At 36.3% G+C, this 19,129-nt stretch overlaps 2 long non-coding RNA genes across 3 annotated transcripts in view; both read left to right on the top strand.

Moving 5' to 3' along the window:
- The window catches only part of LOC122144961, a 21,680-nt gene extending 9,218 nt beyond the window's left edge, over nucleotides 1-12,462 (top strand). The window contains exon 3 of the long non-coding RNA XR_006159991.1: nucleotides 12,383-12,462. This is a non-coding gene — a long non-coding RNA (uncharacterized LOC122144961). The remainder of the gene's footprint in view (nucleotides 1-12,382) is intronic.
- Nucleotides 12,463-14,575: 2,113 nt separating this feature from the next.
- On the top strand, nucleotides 14,576-15,383 carry LOC122144962. Of its 2 annotated transcripts, XR_006159992.1 has the most exons (4): nucleotides 14,576-14,631; nucleotides 14,749-14,775; nucleotides 14,945-15,046; nucleotides 15,315-15,383. It is a non-coding gene; the product is annotated as an uncharacterized LOC122144962 (long non-coding RNA). The 2 variants fall into 2 exon arrangements; XR_006159993.1 differs by lacking the exon at nucleotides 14,749-14,775.
- Nucleotides 15,384-19,129: the final 3,746 nt, after the last annotated feature.

The following is a 19,129-nucleotide window of genomic DNA, read 5'->3' as shown; positions in this document are numbered from 1 at the left end:
ATACTCATTTGAACAGAAGTTTTGGAGAGTATCTGGCCCACATCTGGCCCGCATGGATTTCACATGGGCCAGATGTGGGCCGGATCTGGGCCAACACTATTTTGCTGTCTGGGTAGCGTTCTTCGACTTCAAATTGTACGCTGGTCTAGGCGCCTCCTAGTGACTAAGCATTAAAACATATATTTTCTGCAACGTAATAATAATAATAATAAAAAGCATCCTGGTTTAACCAACCAAATTGTATAATACAAGATTCTGTAATAATTAATAAATACGTTTTTGAAAATCACAGCTCTTCCTCTCTATTTCTGCTTTTACTTATTTTTTTAAATGATGATGGTCAAATTAAAAATTATGAGAATAATCACAGAAAAAAAAAGAGTTTAAGATATTAACGTGTGGTTATTAAACTGATCTAGCAATTTGGAGGCATACATTTCCGTGAAAATCACGTCAGATATCATATATATATATATGATATCTGGACATATACTGAAAAAACAATAGAAACCATTACAGAATTTGTAATGGTTTTAATAATTCTAATGGGAATTCCTAATGGTTTTTAATGGACACTGTAATGGTCTCTGTTGGTCTCTGTGGTAATTTGCTTCCTTCTATTGGTGGCATGTATTGTCTATTGGATACCATTGGGACCAACAAGAACACCTTTGGAAACTTCTGGGTGGTATCTACTGGACACAAGTAGAAACTATTATGTCTCAATAAATTAAGTGGTTTCTTTGGAAAACTGTGGTCTTAGTGGCTGAACTGCTGAAAAAAAAAAAAAATTAACACACAAACAATATAAAACCATTACAGAATTTGCTTAATGGTTTTAATGGTTTCTAATGGGAATTCTGTTGGTTTTAATAGGACATTGTAATGGTCCCTATATAAGGTCTCTATTTGTAATTTGCTTTCTTTTATTTGTGGCATGTATTGTCTATTGGACCACCGTTAAGGACCAATACAGAACTGCTGGAAACTTATGCTGGTATCCACCCAGCACCAGGCGATATGGACATCGTTTTTTTTTTTTTTTTTGCTAAATCTCGGCCCGTCATGGCCTTATTTTAGATCAAAATTGACGTTGAAAGTTGGTCTTTGCTTGGTTCGTCGGATTTGGTCAAATTTTGCCCCTAAACTCAGCAATGGTCTTTGTTGTTTTGTCTGTCTGATTTGGTTCGATATGGCCCCAAAATCTATGTTTAATATTAGGTTTTTGTTTGGTCCATCTGATTTTGGTCCAATTTAGGCCAAAATAAATGTTGAAATAACAGTGTTGAAATTCTGCGTGACTAAACGAAGTAGTAGAATAATCAGCCAATCACAGCAGAAACAGACAAAAGTGACACCAACACAATAAAAAAAAAAATAAAAAAATATAAACAGAAAAACAAATCTAATAAAAAAAATAACAAAAAAAAATTTTCCTTTTCCTAAAAACTAAAATTAAAAAAAACAAAATGAAAGAGAAAAGAGACCACTCTTTCTATACATTATAAGAAATCTTATTGTTCACACACAATCCACACAACAAAAAAAAAATAAAGAAAAAAAAAAAAACGAAACGGAGAAGAAAAGAAAAAAAAAAAAAGAATAAAAACCCTACATTTACTGAGAACTGACCTGCAAACTGAACTAAAAAAAAACTAATAAACTACGAAAATATAAGAATCCCCAAATCATATCACCCCGTGAAGCTGACCTGAGCTACACCAGACATAGTACACCTCACCCCCTCCTGGGATACTCACACTATCATTTTTACGAATATCGATATAATATATATTACATGTATAATGAGGATCTTGTAAAGATCAGGATACAGACAAAAAATCAAATTGATAATTTGTAAATTCTTAGCACACACGAACTAACAACATCAATAATCAATCCCTCATAAGAAAAAGGCAGCGCAAACGATTCGCACGCTTCAGAAATTAAAACAAAAACCTTTTCAAGCCGATAGCCAACAACCGCGCCAAGATAATATTCCACACAGATGAGAGCATCATCAAACCCATAATATACCATTGCATGTCTTATAGTACAAGCAACGCGAAATAAAAACTAGCTTGTTGGCTAATGTGGGTCTCTGTTGGAAATAGCAATAAAAACAACACTACGCCTATCAAACGAATAACCTCATGAATAAATATGTAGAATTTACAAAATACAACAAATTCCATTTAGAAGAAACACAGATGTTTTCAGAGGACAATCCAATTATCTGAGATACCCTAATGACCTTGGTTTATAGAATTACGGATTAGCATTTGTTTAGATGTGGCCGCAGAAAAGAAAACGGGGTACAAAAGGAAAGGAACACATCTACTGATCGATAAAAAGATCAAGAAAGAATACCAACTACAGTTCAGTATGTGCCGTATTCGAGCCTCGCCTTGTTCTACAATGATGCAAATTGAGGGGAGGAGTGCATCAGAGATGGATAATCAATCGATCCGTGCCTGGGGCTTTTGGATTGCTACAGTGATTGAATACTATCCAGATTGTTACGCAAAAAATCTGAGTAGACTATAATGAGATATCACACATCTAACTACTGACATCTCACAGCCCTATTAATTCAATACCCTCCTATGACGACGACAGAACCCAACCACAAGTCATAATTGCTCAACAAAGACATCATTTTACCATCTCAAATCAAATCTCCCCAAGTCTCAAGACGTCAAGCATCCACAGATAAGAAGTAGTTAAGATAAATTCACACGGGCTATTATTTACCCAGACTGGACAATAGAGAGATATGCATTCATAAGAAAACTTGTGAAGAGCGCAGAGAGAATGCTTAAGGGAAGCAACCATAGCCTCCCACAACTCCCCGTAAGGCACAAACCAGTTTCCACTCGGTGAAGGAACCCATAGCTCCCGTGTCCTTACACACCACATTGAAAAGGAGAGGGTGGGAGCGAGGAGACAGGATAGGAGTGGCTTTCATGCATTACGAAGGAATGTTAAAGGCCAATTGATGCCATGCAACCTGCATAGTAGTCGTCTTGCTACACTGCTGTAAAGTCGATCCCGGAAAGTGAGAAATTTTTTTCTTAGTACAATCTTAGGAGCTCAAGAATCTCGGGAGTCTGTCCCCACATGGTAAGCACTAACAACCAGTATTCTCGATTTTGCTAAGAGCCATTTTGACGAGCTTGCTCAAAATATCGACTAGCGGAAAGTTAGAAAAGTAGATATATACAACAAAATTACAGACAAAAACAGATACACAATTTCCTAATAACCATAACAACCCTAAGGCAAGGCAATTAGTAAACAAGCGACATCCAAACATATCCAATAACTAACAAAGCAAAAAAAGACTTGAAGTCCATATATTGGAAGAGCTTCGAACCACGTTGCTGACAGTGGATAGCTGACATATCAGATCGAAAAAAATCTTGATCACGACATCAAGATGACAAAACTGCCGTCTAAGATGATCCACGCAAGGCAACCAAGTCAACTAGAAATAGCTAGAAAACTCTATGCAGAAGAATAGAGAAGTGTTTGTAATGCGATGCGATAGTTACTGAGAGTGATTGAGATCAGTAGTGTGAATGCTGTGACTCTCCGTACTCACTCTTCAGTTTAAGACTCTCATCCACTGCACAGATGATCCTCACGCTCACCTGAAGGGCTCACACACCCAGGATTTACGAGAAAAAAAAAACGACGCTTCAAGTTCAACAGCGCAACCTCCCACGTGCCAATATCTTCTACCACACGCAACTCCCTATAGTTCTCAAGATTTCCTTCGTGGCTCGATACACAAATATCTTTCCGGATTCTCGTTTCCCAGAAGAGGCCGGCGACCCTATTAAACTCGGGCCCTCTTGCGCTTGTTGTATTCGGTCACTCTCGCCAATACGAAGTCTCTCTAGCTTGCATTCATAGTTCATAACTACAAACACCGTATTGCTCCGACTTGATGTCCCCAACTTGATCTCCTCACACCAATCCCATCCGGTCTCACTTCGCCACCATTCCATGTTCTTGTTCATTTTTAAGTAAAAAAAGAAGAAAAACACTCCCGACCATCTCATAAAAAAAAAAAAAAAAAATTCTTTTCCTCCCATTCCACAATCAGACATCTCCTCTCCACCGGAACTATCACGGCTCTGCTGTTGTGTAGTTGCTAAGGAGCGAGTATAAAAAAAGAATAAAAACCTCCAAAAAATTCCACTTTATATGCAATCCTCTAAGTTGTGTACAACAAGCGCAAACAATGAGAACAGAAAGAGAGGAAAACACCAAAGAATTGTTCTTTGCGTGGTTTTGCACAGAGACAAGGAGCAAAAGAGATTTTTAAAGGATTTTAAACGTGGTGAAATTTTGAAGAACAGGCTATTTATCCAATTAGTCCTTCTAGATTAAAACATCGGCTAACACAACAACATGTACAATGGATCATAATCCAACTGAAAAGTAACAATAGAACACTATAACTATACTGATTGCCCAGTGGAACTTACATAAATGCTTAACAAACAACACCACTAATAGAAAACCAGAAAGTACGGTATCATAAAAAATAAATAATAAGCATAAAATAAAATATTTAAAAACACATGTAAAAATAATAGCACAAAACTGAAAACAAATGCAATTTTTTTTTTAAAATAACAAACTCGCGGTCATGGATCGAAAAATAATGAAAGCGTGAATCAAAAGTAAGCAAACACATTTTAAAATTATATTGCACAAAACTGAAACATGAATTTAAAATTTTCAAATCATAAACAAAATCAGGTTTCCCTGCGCTCATATGTTATTTTTTGGCCCATGTATGGTCTTTTCCCCTTGCTCTTGTTTTTTCCCGTTCTGGCTGCGTTTCTAAATGTTGCAGTTAGAGTTTCATGTAAAATCAGGTAGGGCTTCAAGCGTCACCATTGGGCCTGAAGTTTTTAGATTGACAGCTGCTCCTCTAGCCAATCAGTCAAGGGGGTTGGCGTGCTCCGATCGACTTCCGTGGCTGCTGTGGCTTAGTGTGTGAAGCTGGATAACCAGCGTCAACAGGCAAATCGGACGATCTCAGGTAATTAGCCATAAATATTTTGTTAATGGGTGACAGAAACATTCCCTTTTGTGTGTTATGATATTTTCTGCAAGAAGAAGCTCTATGTTGTCAGTAGGCCGATATGTAGCCGCTAACCGTGTCTTGTTAGTTTGGTTTAGTTAGCAATACTTTATATTTTAGGCAGTAGATGCGTATAAATCGCGCGATATTTGATCGCGCAGCTTAATCAGTAAAAGCGGTTCTGTAATCATGAGGTAAATCTCCATCACCTCGCACTTTCATGGAGCAGCATTTACTAGCAGATTATGCTGCTCCATGAAAGCAGCGCAGGTGATGAAATGATAACAGGGGCTCCTTCTGAGTATTTTATGTGTTATATTTGGTTGTAGCGAAGGGATGCAATACGAATAACATTCAATTTTTTTTCGCACAATTGGGTGTGTTTTTATTAAAGTTTACACCTACCCCAACCCTAAACCTACCCTTACAGTAATGCATATACATTAAAATCATTGTTTATACGAGAAAAAGGGTAGCGATATTGATGTCGCATCGCGCGGTAAACCCTGGTAGAAATGTCAGGACACAGCACTGACCAAAGGCTGGCGCGCATCGTGCAATTTATCGTGCAGCCCTGTACCCTAAAATATAAAGTATTGCTTACTAAACCAAACTAACAAGACACCTGTTAACAAAGCTAGATCGGCTAGTGGTTCCATAGAGCTTGCAGAAAGATCATAACACACAAAGTGAATGTTTCTGTCACCCATTAACAAAATATTTATGGCTAATTACCTGAGATCGTCAGGTTGCCTTCTGACACTGGTTATCCATTCTCACTAGATCTTCACACTGTTAATCCGCGAGTTGGGATGAGGGACAGGAAAAAAATGTCAGCCGAGTGGTACGGGAATAAGTAATATACTTTGATCTAACATACACAAATATAGCCTACCTTTTAAATAAATATAGCCTGGCAAGGCTTATATTTTAATTACCGAACTCAATTCTGCTCCCCTGTGTCTTTATGTTCTCCTGTCTGCTTTGGTGTGGCTGGTTCAGTGAATGACCTGTGGCGTGAAGAAGGACAAACCGTTAATGGCTGAATCACATGGTAATACAGTAGCCTACATCAGACGGGACATTCAAAAGCCCAGCCTTATCATTCATAGACCTCAAATGTAGCTTTTCATCTAAAAGATGTATAAGTCATAACTACATGGCCGCTCAATCTAATGTTAACCAAAGAAATATGCTTCATATTGAAGTGTCATAAACTGAACAGCAGCGCTTACACAGCAGCAAGGACAGATAGAGAGCACCGGTGCACTCACTGGCTCTTAAATACTCCGTAATCTTTGTTCATACAGATAAAGTAATAAATCTTCGAATCCGTATACGTTCATTTGTGTGCATAGAATAACAATGACGTGCTTCTGTAAAAATAATTAAAGCAAGCGATCACGGTTTCTATGAGTCACCGGTCATGTGAACTTGGCGAGAAACTTGAAAACTCTGTGTATGAAGAAAAATAAATCTATAGACAGTGAAATGTCTACGCTCAAATGAAAAAAAAAATAAAATAGAAAACGTGTGTGTTAGCATGGATGTTTTACATTAAATTTAATGTGTGTGCAATGCACAATGTGCATTAAGATGGCTTTCAGTTCAATAAAATAACAAAAAAAAAAAAAAAACTACATTTTGAATTTTTATTTAACTAAAGTGGGCATGCTGTGATCTGTACTATTTATATTTTTATTTTTTTGTGACGAATTCCGGCCAAAAAATACAACATAATAGTGGGAGAGCGTGTAGAGTCATTCTTCCGGGATTGAAGCGGGATGGGGTTTTTAGTATTTTTGTGTGATTGGGGCCGGGATGGGATCTTTTTTTTGGTGGGGCCGGAGAATTTGAAAATCCACTCTCGTGTCACCCTCTACTTCCTGGAAACATAGGGTAGGCGGTGAGAATCTCGGCTCATCGGCTCACGGAGCTATTCACCCCTCCGGCTCCCCCGGCTCAAAGCTACATCGACCGGCTCCGCTCATTATAAACCAGGCGGCTCAGCGCGGTTGCCGCGCTCCACTCAAATGCGCCCCCACCGGCAAAGAAAAAAAGAATCTATATATGACTTTTAGCGGTACAGCCTTACCTCCCTAAGAACTAATGAGCAACAACAACATTTTCAAATAGAAATGTTTTATTTCAAATTACAAATGGCAAATTGAGTCACAAAAAATTCCTGTAAATTAAGCGAATAAATGGGCCTAATGTAGGTATAAGTAAAAGTATAAACAAAATATACATAGCATTTTCAAAAAGTAGAATTAACTATTAGGTAACATTCTTATAACTGAACTTTCTTGGTAACATGGGATTAAAATTTAAGAATTGGCTTATATCAATTTATGCGAAAAAAAACTGCTGTAAAATTAAGCGAATAAATGGGCATAATAATATAAATAAAAATTATATAAACAAAATATACATAAGCGTTTTTAAAGTAAATTAACTATTAGGCCAACATTCGCATGATGAACTTTATAGCGCTGGGATAAATTTTAGAATGGCTTATCAATTTATTACAAAAAACTGCTGTAAATTAAACGAATTAATGGGCCTAATTATATAAATATTAAATCACTGTTAGTTCGTTTTTTAATAGTACACCTGTATGATTCTCGTTTTCTTTTTTGATACTTTGAACCAGTATTGACCAGTTTGAATGAAAAATAGATCTGTTGATGACAGTAAAAAGACAGGAAGTCGTTCTGGGTCAGGCAGACTGAGCATGCTTTCAGACTGGTGGTGGCAGGCGAAAACCGAATTGAAATAAGCGGGCGCTCGATCCTTTTAAAATGCCTCGTCGCGCTAAGACCCGCCGGTCAGCTCCCGCTAAACTCAGCTCCACTCAGCTCACATGCTCTACTTCACACACCTACTACCACAGCAGCCGCGGGGTCGCATCGGTTGACGTCAACTCCCCTTGGACTGATTGGCTGAGGCAGCTGTCAATCTAGAACTTGTGGCCCAATGGTGGCGCTGAAGCCCGCCCTGATTTACATGAAACTCTAACTGCAACATTTAGAAGCGCAAAAGCGCCAGAGCATTGGAAACAAAGAGCAAGGGAAAAAGACCATAAACACACAAAAAAAATAACATATATGAGCAGGAAACCTGATTTTGTTCGCGATTTGGAAAATGTTAAATTCATGTTTCAGTTTTGTGCAATATAATTTTACAAATAATGTTTACATTTTTGATTCGCTTATTATTTTACGATCAATGACCGCGTTGTTTATTTATTTAAAAAAAATTGCATTTGTTTTCAGTTTTTGTGCGTTATTACATGTGTTTTTAAATATTTTATTTATGCTTATTATTTTTCGATCTATGACTGCAATACATTTGGCCGGATTCTGATCCCCATACAACTAGTTAAACGAATCTGGGCAGCTGATCCAAGGATCACCAGAAACTCTGCAGAACATTGGTCCTCAACCCAGGACTGGACACAGTGTTGTAAATCATTAATCTAGAAGTCTCTTTCTTTGAAGTGTCATGTTCAGGAATATATTACAGGAGGAATCTCTCATTGTCTCTTAAGGTCACTTACGTGCAGGTTTTGCTCAACCTGCATTGCACCTGAACACACATTAATCAAGGTCGCTAGTTTTACCAACTATAGTGTTGTCACGGTACCAAAATTTAATTATTGGTACCAGTGCCAGTGAAAATCCATTGTACTCGGTACCAATTTCAGTACAAAAGCAAACACAAAAACATGCTAATTAATTTATTATTATTGTGTGTGTGTGTGTATTGTGGCACCTTATACTAACAGTGCTGCTTATACTAACAATTAACTAACAAAACAGCGTTCATTTCAATCCGACATTCAAATGTTTATCAGTATATATATACACAATTATATATATCCTGATAAACATACACCAGGAAAATGACAGTCAATCTCTGATCTTTATTGAACTGCTTTTATAGTTTTAATAGTACACTTTTATTTCAGTAATGAACACAAAGGGATTTTACAATGGATTATTTGTTTTTTTTACTTGAATACTTTTGTTCAGATGTAAATAAAAAATTAATTATTATTAAGAAAAGAACTGCAGGAAAAAGATGCAATGTTGCTCTATTAAATTTTTCTTTGAACCTTTAGAAAACTTTGACTGGTTACGTTCTCAAATTGACTTTTATAACTCTTTCCAACTTTAAATGGTGTAAGCTCAGTAATTTTTGTAGATTTCAACCAATTGCATGTTTTGATTTATTAATAGAATAATAATAATAATAATAAAAGCTGTTTTATAGTTGGCTTGTATTTTGCCACTTCAGTCACACATGCTATAATTTCCACTTGAGTGGGTCAGATTTAAAAGTCTGAGATTAGTCATGGTTCATGATTTCAGACTGTTTATGTGTGACGTGTTTGGAAGCAAAGGTGTCATATCTCGGCTGAAGAAAAGAAGTACCACATAGAGGAAATAAAAAGCATGCCTCCTAAGTGTCACGGAAGCCTGGCTGAGAAGATCCAGTGACATAAACCAGATAAAACTGTCAGTGGTAAAAATGTATTGCATATCCATATCAGATGTAATTACTACAACCTCTTATATAGATTTGAAGTGAATAGAGACTATGTACCATAAAGTAGACAATGCAATTTATTCAAGACTATTTGCTGACCCTGGACCACAAAACCAATTATCTGGTGAAAATTTTTTAAAATTTAGATTTTATATCCAGCTATTCAGGTGTTTTCCATTGATGTATGGTTTGTTAGGAGGGGACAATATTTGTCTGAGAGATACAACCATTTGAGAAAATCTGGAATCTCTGAGGGTGCAAAAAAAATCTAAATATTGCGAAAAAGAAAAATATTTAAAGTCCAAAACAAAGCATTTATTAATCAAAAATTAAGTTTTGATACACATTTATGGTGGAAATTTACAAAATATATTCATGGAACATGATCTTTACATAAAATCCTAATGATTTTTGCATGAAAGAAAAATCGATAATTTTTGTCCCATACAATGTTTTGTTGTCTATTACTATAAATAAACCCCAGTGACTTAAAAACTGCTTTTGTGCTCCAGGGACATTTATACACACTCATAACAACAAACAACACTGAACTACACCTAAACCATTGAGATATTCAACACAGACGGAAAATAATTAATGCCAACATGCATCTAGTAAAGCGGCGCGCCAAGATAATTAAAATTATCTGCTTTAAAAAAATGTGTCCATTACACATTTTATAAACATAAAATAATGTAATGGACAAAAGTTCATATCTGTCAAGTCTGAATCTGCTCAAAGTGCCCCAAAGTGTTGGACAATTTAATCATGATGATGTTTTGTCCAACAACTAAGTTTTTGCTTTTGATTGCCATACTTAAATATATGTATGGATAATCTCACATACAGTAATGTGGTTTTAAGTGGTACATTGTCTAACAAATTTTCCTTCTCTTTTTGCAGGTCTAAAGACTAGCAGCTAAAATGAAGCCACAAATACAGTTCATGGTTCCTGTATTTCTATAATGCATTAATGAATAACAATAGTTTTAAAAAAAGTGTAATGTCAAGGTTTTGTGTTAATTCCAGCTATGTTGCGTATTCTGTGTATAATTTTGATTTAGGTGCATATTCTTAATTCTTTGCAAAACAACCTGAACTGTTTGCGCTATTGAAAGGTTGGTATGTAGTTTAAATAAATAAAAATTGTAATTCTTGACAAAACCATTGTACATAGTTCTTTCTAATAATTTAAATTATTTATTAATCAATAAGCTAATTACCAGTTATCAGGTAAACATTCAAATCAGAACCAATACAAAGCTGCAAGCGGAAACCATTAAATATGTGCAAATAAAACCAATAGAAACTTGTAATGGAACCATCAGAACCAATACAAAACTGTGATGGAAACCATTAAATATGTGCAAAATAAGACCAATAGAAACTTGTAATGGAACCATCAGAACCAATACAAAACTGTGATGAAACCATTAAATATGTGCAAATAAAGACCAATGTACTAAACTTGTAATGGGTTCATCAGAACCATTACAAAACTGTGATGAAACTCATTATATACAAATGCGTATTAATGTCTAAAATTTGTAATGGAAACCTATACAAACCAATAAATCCTAATGGAATATACTTAAAACACACTACGTAATGGAAACCATTTTGGTAATGGTTTTAATGGTTAATTGCTGATGGTTTATGTGGTTTTCTTAATGGAAACCAGTAGAATTTCTGTAATGGTTTCTATTGTTTTTTTCAGCAGAGCATTGATTTCGCCCTCCGATTTACATACCTCAATTTGGTAGCCTCCAAAGTGCCTTTCTGTCCTAGGATATATATATGTTCCTGCATATTAAAACAATAACATTACTGTTTGGTCAGGATATAGCCTACTGTATCAAGTATAACCTATAGGCAAGTGTTAGCCGACAGAATGAACTTAGTAAGATCTAACACAATTTTAATTCAAGACTCAAGAATGAGCTGCATTTTTTAGCTCTAAAGGACAAAAATGAGGATGCCTGAAACGGCCAGTTAGTAACTAACCACGAACAAAGTCTACACGCAGGAAAAGATCATTAAATGAAAGCGAATTGGCATGAGTCGCACCGCGTGACAGAGATTAAGTAAGGAGAGAAATAGAAAGTATTCTGCACAGAGTTCTGGGTGCTGGAAGACCGTGCCACTGCAAGTAAGATTTTAAGATGTCCCTTGATTACAGTTATTGATATGTTAATGAACAGTTAATGATTTTTTTTTTAAATAATGTATTGCGAGGGTATTTTTTATTTTTTAAATCCCGTTTTTTATTTCTTCTTGATTATATGCGAAATCGAAAGTATTCTAACTTCAATTAGGGCGAGAAAGTAAAATACGTGGTGAATGTTGCTAACATTCACTAATTTGTGTCAAAAAGAAGATACAATAAATCTGCTGTGATTAAATAGAATATTTCAGTTCACTTAGCTCAAAAGCTTACATTTATATATTCAGCCATTGTGGGAGCAGTTGAAATTAACATAATAAATTCTGGCTGTGACCCGATGCTGTATAAAAAATGGACATTTGTTTAGCATTAAAAGTGAGTACAAAATATATATAAAACTACAGAAAGCTCAGTTTCCGTTTCTCTGTAATTTGTCCAATGCTAAAATAATTTTAGAATGATGTAGGCTAGTTATGTTTCAACATTTACAGCTATATAATGCGAAGAAGTTGTCTGAAATACAACAGCCTGATACTGTTTGTCATTTTTTGACCTCCATGTCCAAGGTTCTGCTGAGCAGCTGAATGTCTTCAACCACAAAGATAACAGTCCTGTCTGGCAGTTTAGGAGCGAGGAAAGGACTCTCATCTCTGAAGATGAAGTGTCTCAGTGGAACAGAAGTAAGACTGAGTCTGTTTTTAAAGAATCATTTTAAACACTACATAAGTTTCAGTGGCCATCTCATTTCCGTAAAGCCAAGTGTTTATCATAAAACTTTTTTCTTGAGATAGTCGTGTAAAATGGATGGAATTATGTGTTCCTGTATAACAGTCTATCAAATTCAAGCACTTTTCTAGAGTCCAGAGTTCAGAGTCCAATAAAGATGTTGTTTGCACCTTAGTTGCAACTTGTATTTCTCTCTGAAACAAAAGGCATTAAGATCATGTCACAGCAATATGGGATAGTGACAACAGTGGGTTAGCTGTGTTATTTAAACAATGGTGATCTGCCAGGTCTCACAACTTTGTTCCTGTTTGTGTTGCTCTAACTCATGTCTGGTAGATCATGTTTTTGTTCAAACTGATAAAACAGCATCTTTATTGAAATCTTTTTTTAGTGTTGCCTTTTGGATTAAAGTGTCTGCCAAATGCTAATGAAATTTTCAGGACAGTTTGGTGGTGGTAGCATTAAAAAAAAAAAAAGTTTTAAGCTATGTCTGGATTATCAGTCAAGGTCAAAGGAGAGAAGAATATTAAGTTACTGATATCATGTCAAAAGATTAAAAAAAAAAAAACACTTAATATAAGTACCTCCTGCCATAAAATGTTTCTTTTTTTCTCTTTCCTATTTGTGTCATTGGAAAGATCGAATCTGAGGTTTCCAGCTCTGAGTCAGTAGGAGTGTGAAAGGTGATATACCACTTTTCAATGAGGAAACATCTACCAAAAGGTATTTCATGTGTTTCTTATTGTCAGACACACATAGACTGTATCTGAGAATTATTTCTTTTGACTTTATCATAAAAGTTTAGAGTTTTGTTTCTCAAAACAGCAACTTGGTTATAGCATTGTGATAGCTGTTGATGGGAGAAGAATAATAATGCATAGTTTTTAGTTTGTTAAATTGTGCTTAAATTGTACTAGTACCATCTGAATGAGAAACCTCTTCAAAATGAGACTGAAAGCTCCTTTTTGTTGTTGTTAGTGAAAAGTTGGGCCTAAATGTGTCCTTCAGTTATGAAACACCATCACAAGCTAAAAGGTATTTGTATGTGTTTTACACACATTATTAAGATTTCTTAAGCTGTCTGTGATTGAACTAAGCGGATTATACAAGAAAACTACACATAAACATTCTTCTGTCCACACCTAGTCATTAGCAGGGCAAAATGCTCTTCAAATGAGACTGAAAGTCTCCTCAGCTAATAGTGTTTTTCTCTGCTCTTGTCAGTGAAAGATCAGGTTCACCTGTGACCAGCTCTGTGTCTATGAAAAGTGACCATTCAAGGTGATGGACCCGAACTTCAGTGAGAAAACCTATCATCTTCAAAGGTATTTATGTTTTTCTTATTGTTGATCATGCATAAACAATATGATGTATTTAAAATAAATAAATAAAATATCTGCAGTCAGCAGTGGTACAATTGGTCTGTCAAATCTTTGTCCAAATGTTTGGTTCACTACAATTTAACTTGCCACCAAGAAAATTGACTTAGATCATAAACTTGAAGTCATTAAACCAAAAGCATCAGAAGAAACTCACTGATGCGGTGAGAAGGAGGAATCTGCCTTGTAACTCAGTCATACTGAGTCAATGGACAACTAACACGTTTGTAAGCGTTTATAGAAGTAGGAAATTAGTTTTGCTTGAGTCTAAAGTCCATGAAGAGATGCAGGATATGATTATCAGGTATTGATCATTTATATGGTGGCAGTAAAAATGCTGATAAGACGTGTCATTGCTAATAGTTATGGTGTTTATGTAGAAAATGTTAGAATAAAATGGAATTAACTGCAGTTAGTGGAAAAAGCCACTCACACTGGGAAGTCTTGGAGTGGTGTTCAATAGCTAATTAGCTATTTTCTTCTCCTGCAGTCAAGTGAAGAATAATAATGAATGGGTATAGTATAGCATACAGAGATAGAAAGAGCTTTTAAAACTTAATTATTTAACTTTTTTCTTGGTTGAACTATCCCTTTAATTGCAAAATATTGAAGACTGTAATAATTTTCTTTAATTTTTGTTTTTGTGTTGTTGGTAAAAGATCAGGCTCACATGTATCATTTAGTGAGGAAACATCATCACGAACCAGAAGGTATTCCACATGCTTTGTTACATTCTTTAAATTGTGTATATGCTTTTAATTTAGTGTTTCATGTCTTCTTTTTTTTTTAAATGTGTACTAATATATTTTATGTACTGTATGGTGAAGCCAGAAACAATTTTCAATGAACACAAGGTAAACTGAAATGATTAATATTTTCACTGTGTTGTATGTGATATAACTTGAATGAATACAATAAATATACAGCCATACTGCATTTAATTACCATTTGCAACCCCTCTTCAAATGAGACTGAAGTAACCCCAGTACTACTTGAAACATTTTTTTTTCTTTGTGTCATTAGTGTAAGATCAGGCTCACATGTATCCAGCTCTGTGTCAGTGAAGAGTGACCATTCAAAAGGAGATGGACCGAACTTCCAGGAGGAAACACCACGTAACAAAAGGTATTTCATGCGTTTCTCAAAGCATTTTAAAGTGATGCAGTGTTTAATTATTTAATAATATTATTCAACATTATTAAACAAGCCAAGCCCTAGCTCAACCCCATCCCCATAATCAAAATTGAGTGATATACAACAATGAAGGTACAGTAGATTATTTGTTCATACAGTGACTTAAATATTGTATGTGAGCTGTTATGTGAGTGCTTGACTATGTAGCTGGAAGAATCTCATGTAATAGTGTTTTTATTTCTGTTCTTTGTGTCATTAGTGTAAGATCAGGTTCACATGTGTCCAGTTCTGTTTCTGTGAAGAGTGACCATTCAAAAGGTGATGGACCCGAACTTTAGTGAGAAAAAACATCACCTTTAAAAAGGTATTTATTGTGTTTTACATTACAGTGATGTTAACTAATCTTTTCACTGTGGTGTATGTACTGGACAAGAATAAATCAGAGATAATAACATCTGCTTAACTCTTTATTAGACTCAATCTGGAGCTTTTATTGCTGTAATACAGTTACACAGGCAACCACAATGAGTATTAACTTCACCAACGAAAATGATCTTGCAAACAAACATGAATATGTCCTTCCATTTATCTAATTATCATTTACAGCAATAGAATGAAGAATCTCCCCGTATTAGTGTCTTTTCTCTCTGTTCTTTGTGTCATTGAGTGTAAGATCAGGCTCACATGTATCCAGCTCTTGTGTCTCTGTGAAGAGTGACCATTCAAAGATTGTGATGGACCAAACTTCAGTGAAAAAAACATCATGTAACAAGAGGTATTTTATCTCTTCCTCCAAACATCTTTACAGTGATCCATTGTTTCATTATTACTAAATTAAGCTAAAATCTATCATCATGCCTAACATATGATAGAGAATGAAATCGACATGCATGATTTAATTCTGTAAGATTTGGTGAAATATTTGTCATTGTACCTGTGATGTGGAGTCAGAGACGTTCGGATCCAATTACAGTATATTTAGAGAATGGTCAGACTGGCAGTAGTGAGACAACAAGCTGTCCAATAATGTCAAAGGATATCCAGAATCAGAAACAAATATCAGCCTGTAGAGGTCAGGGTAGGCGGCAGAGAATCAGAAGCAAGTATAAATAATCCAAAGATCCAAGACACCCATGAAACAAACACAAGGGGACTGGGCTGAAATGTAAAGATTCACTAAACAAGACTTACTTAATGCTTGGAGTCCAAACACAGTATAGGATGGGTGGTAATGGGGAACACCTGGCGTGATTAGCCCCAGGCATGGGATTGGCGGGAAATGGAGTTCCAGAATCTCTGGGGCCAAAATAGTCCCCTGAGTGGGAGTGCCCCTCTTACTGGTGTTCATAGGTACATACCAGCTGGCGATGGTGACATAGCAATCCCCCATTGTGTGGGAAGCACAACACAGGGGGAAAAAGTTCTAGAAACAGGAGGGCTAGAAGTGAATGAGGTTCGGACCACTAGCTGCACGTGCTACACCCAGCGATTGGATCATTCATACTTGATGCCAGTCTGGGAGACCCGAGAATCTATTCCTCAATGATCTGGGAGTGCAGCTCTGACAGGAAGTGACCTGACTCTGGACGAACAACTGTGAAGTGACTTGATTCATGATCAACTGTGACTTGACGTGACTCATGAAGATCAATGGTGACTTGACTCTGGAAGGTCAGCGGTGGCTGCCCTTTCTGGAGGAAGTGCCGACTTCGACCTCCCTCTAGAGGGTGCATCGGCGAAGTGGGTCCTGGGCTGGCAGCCATCTTGTGCAGTGGCTCTGGGCTGGCGGCCATCTTGTGCAGTGGCTCTGGGCTGGCCGGCCATCTTGTGCAGTGGCTCTGGTGGTTCAAGCTCCACTGCCAACTGTGTGACAATGTTGCCCCCCAAGAAAATTCTTTGGGGTTTCAGCCCTGTCCTCTGCCTCACCCACAGTGAGCGAGGAGGCCACACAATAAAGAGCATATTCCATGATGTCCCCTCAACCTGCCATTAAATTCTCCTCCAGGTAACAATAGTTTAGTGGTTCACTGAGTACAATAACACAGAACAAGTCCTTAAACAACTTACTTCATCATAAAGCGAAACTTGATATAACTCACAGAATCGGTGAACATCCTCCTCAATAAGATAGGCCTCCTTGACGAAGATGTAGTAGCTGATCTACTGGGTCCATGGTTGAGCTGGATAGGTGAAACGCTGACATTGAAGTGGGAACAAATATCTCGGTAACGAGAGGATACTGGGCTGTTGGATCCTGGTATGTCAAAATCTTCTGTGATGTGGAGTCAGAGACGTTCGAATCCAATTGCAGTATATTTATTTAGAAAAATGGTCAGGACAGGCAGTAATCAGATACCGAAACAAGAATGTCATAGATGACTAGAATCAGAAACAATACCAGTCAGAGGTCAGGTAGGCGGCAGAGAATCACACAGGCAGTATAAACAATCCAAGATCAGACACAGACGGAACCAACACAAGGAGACCACTAAAACTGTCAGATCAAGCTAAAACAAGACTTCTACAATATCTGAGAGTCCAAAACACAGTATATATAGGGGAGTGGTAGCTGGGAAACACCTGGCGGGAGATTAGCTCCCAGGCACGGGGATTATGGGAAATGGAGTTCAGACCTCCCAAATGAAATAGTCCTGAGCGGAAAGTTCTCACTGGAGTTCATGGGTACTCCAGCTGACGACCGCGGACAGTGTCAGTAATATCATCAAAACACCTAACAAAAGGTATTTTATATATCTCCTTGCATTATATAGTGATGTTATTTCCCTCACTGTGGTGTATGTAATAGAATCCTGACCAAATACAAAAATGAATCACAGAACACATAATACTGCATAAAGGAACTGTTTTATCTCCTAATGAACATATTCATTTAAAGTTGCCAATAGGTAGCCACTCAGGCTCATGGCCATATTCATAGAAATACAGAACAGTTAGTTTTGCAACACACAAGACCTCTTTACTATGACTGAAGTACCTACTGTGTTTTTTTTTCTCATTAGTGAAAGATACTGACTCGCATGTATCCAGCTATGTGTCTATGAAGAGTGACCATTCAAAGGGAGATGGACCAAACTTCAATGAGAAAACACCATCACCTTCCAAAAGGTATTTCTTGTGTTCTGTTTTTTTTTTTCTTAAATCATAAAACTGTATTTCCCATCAACCATTTTCTGTGCTAATAAAGTACTGTAGGTAGCAGTAAGCAGCTGATTTTGCCAGTGGTTTGACCAAATGATATTGACGGCTGAACCCAGTTATTTTTTATGTGATTTTCTTTCTTTTTTGTGTGTGTGGTTTAGTTACAAAATGACAGAAGACCACAGTAAATATTGGTGAAGAAATTGCACGGTGGACGCCTAAAAGCACAGAAGGGGATTGAAGAGTGATGTGGAACTGGCATCTTTTCTTCTCAGCAATAGGTGAAAAACACAACATACTAATTGTTTATTTTTTTCCACTTATTACAATAAATACAAAATAGCTGGATCTACTTTGCCAAAATTTGTAATTGTCAATAGTCATTAGGTTCATGAGGAATTCATCTGCAACTGTATTAAAGTCTGTTATTTCAAACTAAGAGGACAGTGCCTCCACATAACTAATTTATTTTGCTACCAGGATCCCAGTTTGAGAAATCGGACTCAAACTACAATAATTACCAAGAACCGCGAAGAATTTCAGAGAAAATCTCCTCTGGATCTTCAAGGCAAGTAAAAAATCTCATAAATGCTATATTTATTTATTTATTTATTTAACATACTAATAGGTTATTGAACAAATTGCATTTATTTTTTATTTTCTAAATACTTTTTAAAAACTTAACTAAATATAGATTTGTTTTCTCTTGTTAACTGATGTTCTAACAATCTCTCATTTTTTAAATCTAAACTCAAAAATAAAATAGTAGACATAGTTTCAGCCGTAGGACAAATTAATGGCAGTGAACACAAAAGCACATTAACCAAGATACCAAAAATCATGTTTATAATTGGATTTGATTCATACAAGATGTTTTGTATATCTCTTGTTTGTTTGCTTTGTTTGTATTCCCAG

This window comes from Cyprinus carpio, unplaced genomic scaffold (assembly GCF_018340385.1).
Source record: "Cyprinus carpio isolate SPL01 unplaced genomic scaffold, ASM1834038v1 S000006809, whole genome shotgun sequence".
Taxonomy (NCBI): Eukaryota; Metazoa; Chordata; class Actinopteri; order Cypriniformes; family Cyprinidae; genus Cyprinus; species Cyprinus carpio.
The sequence above is the reverse complement of the archived record's forward strand: the minus strand, read 5'-3'. Positions and strand labels throughout refer to the sequence as shown.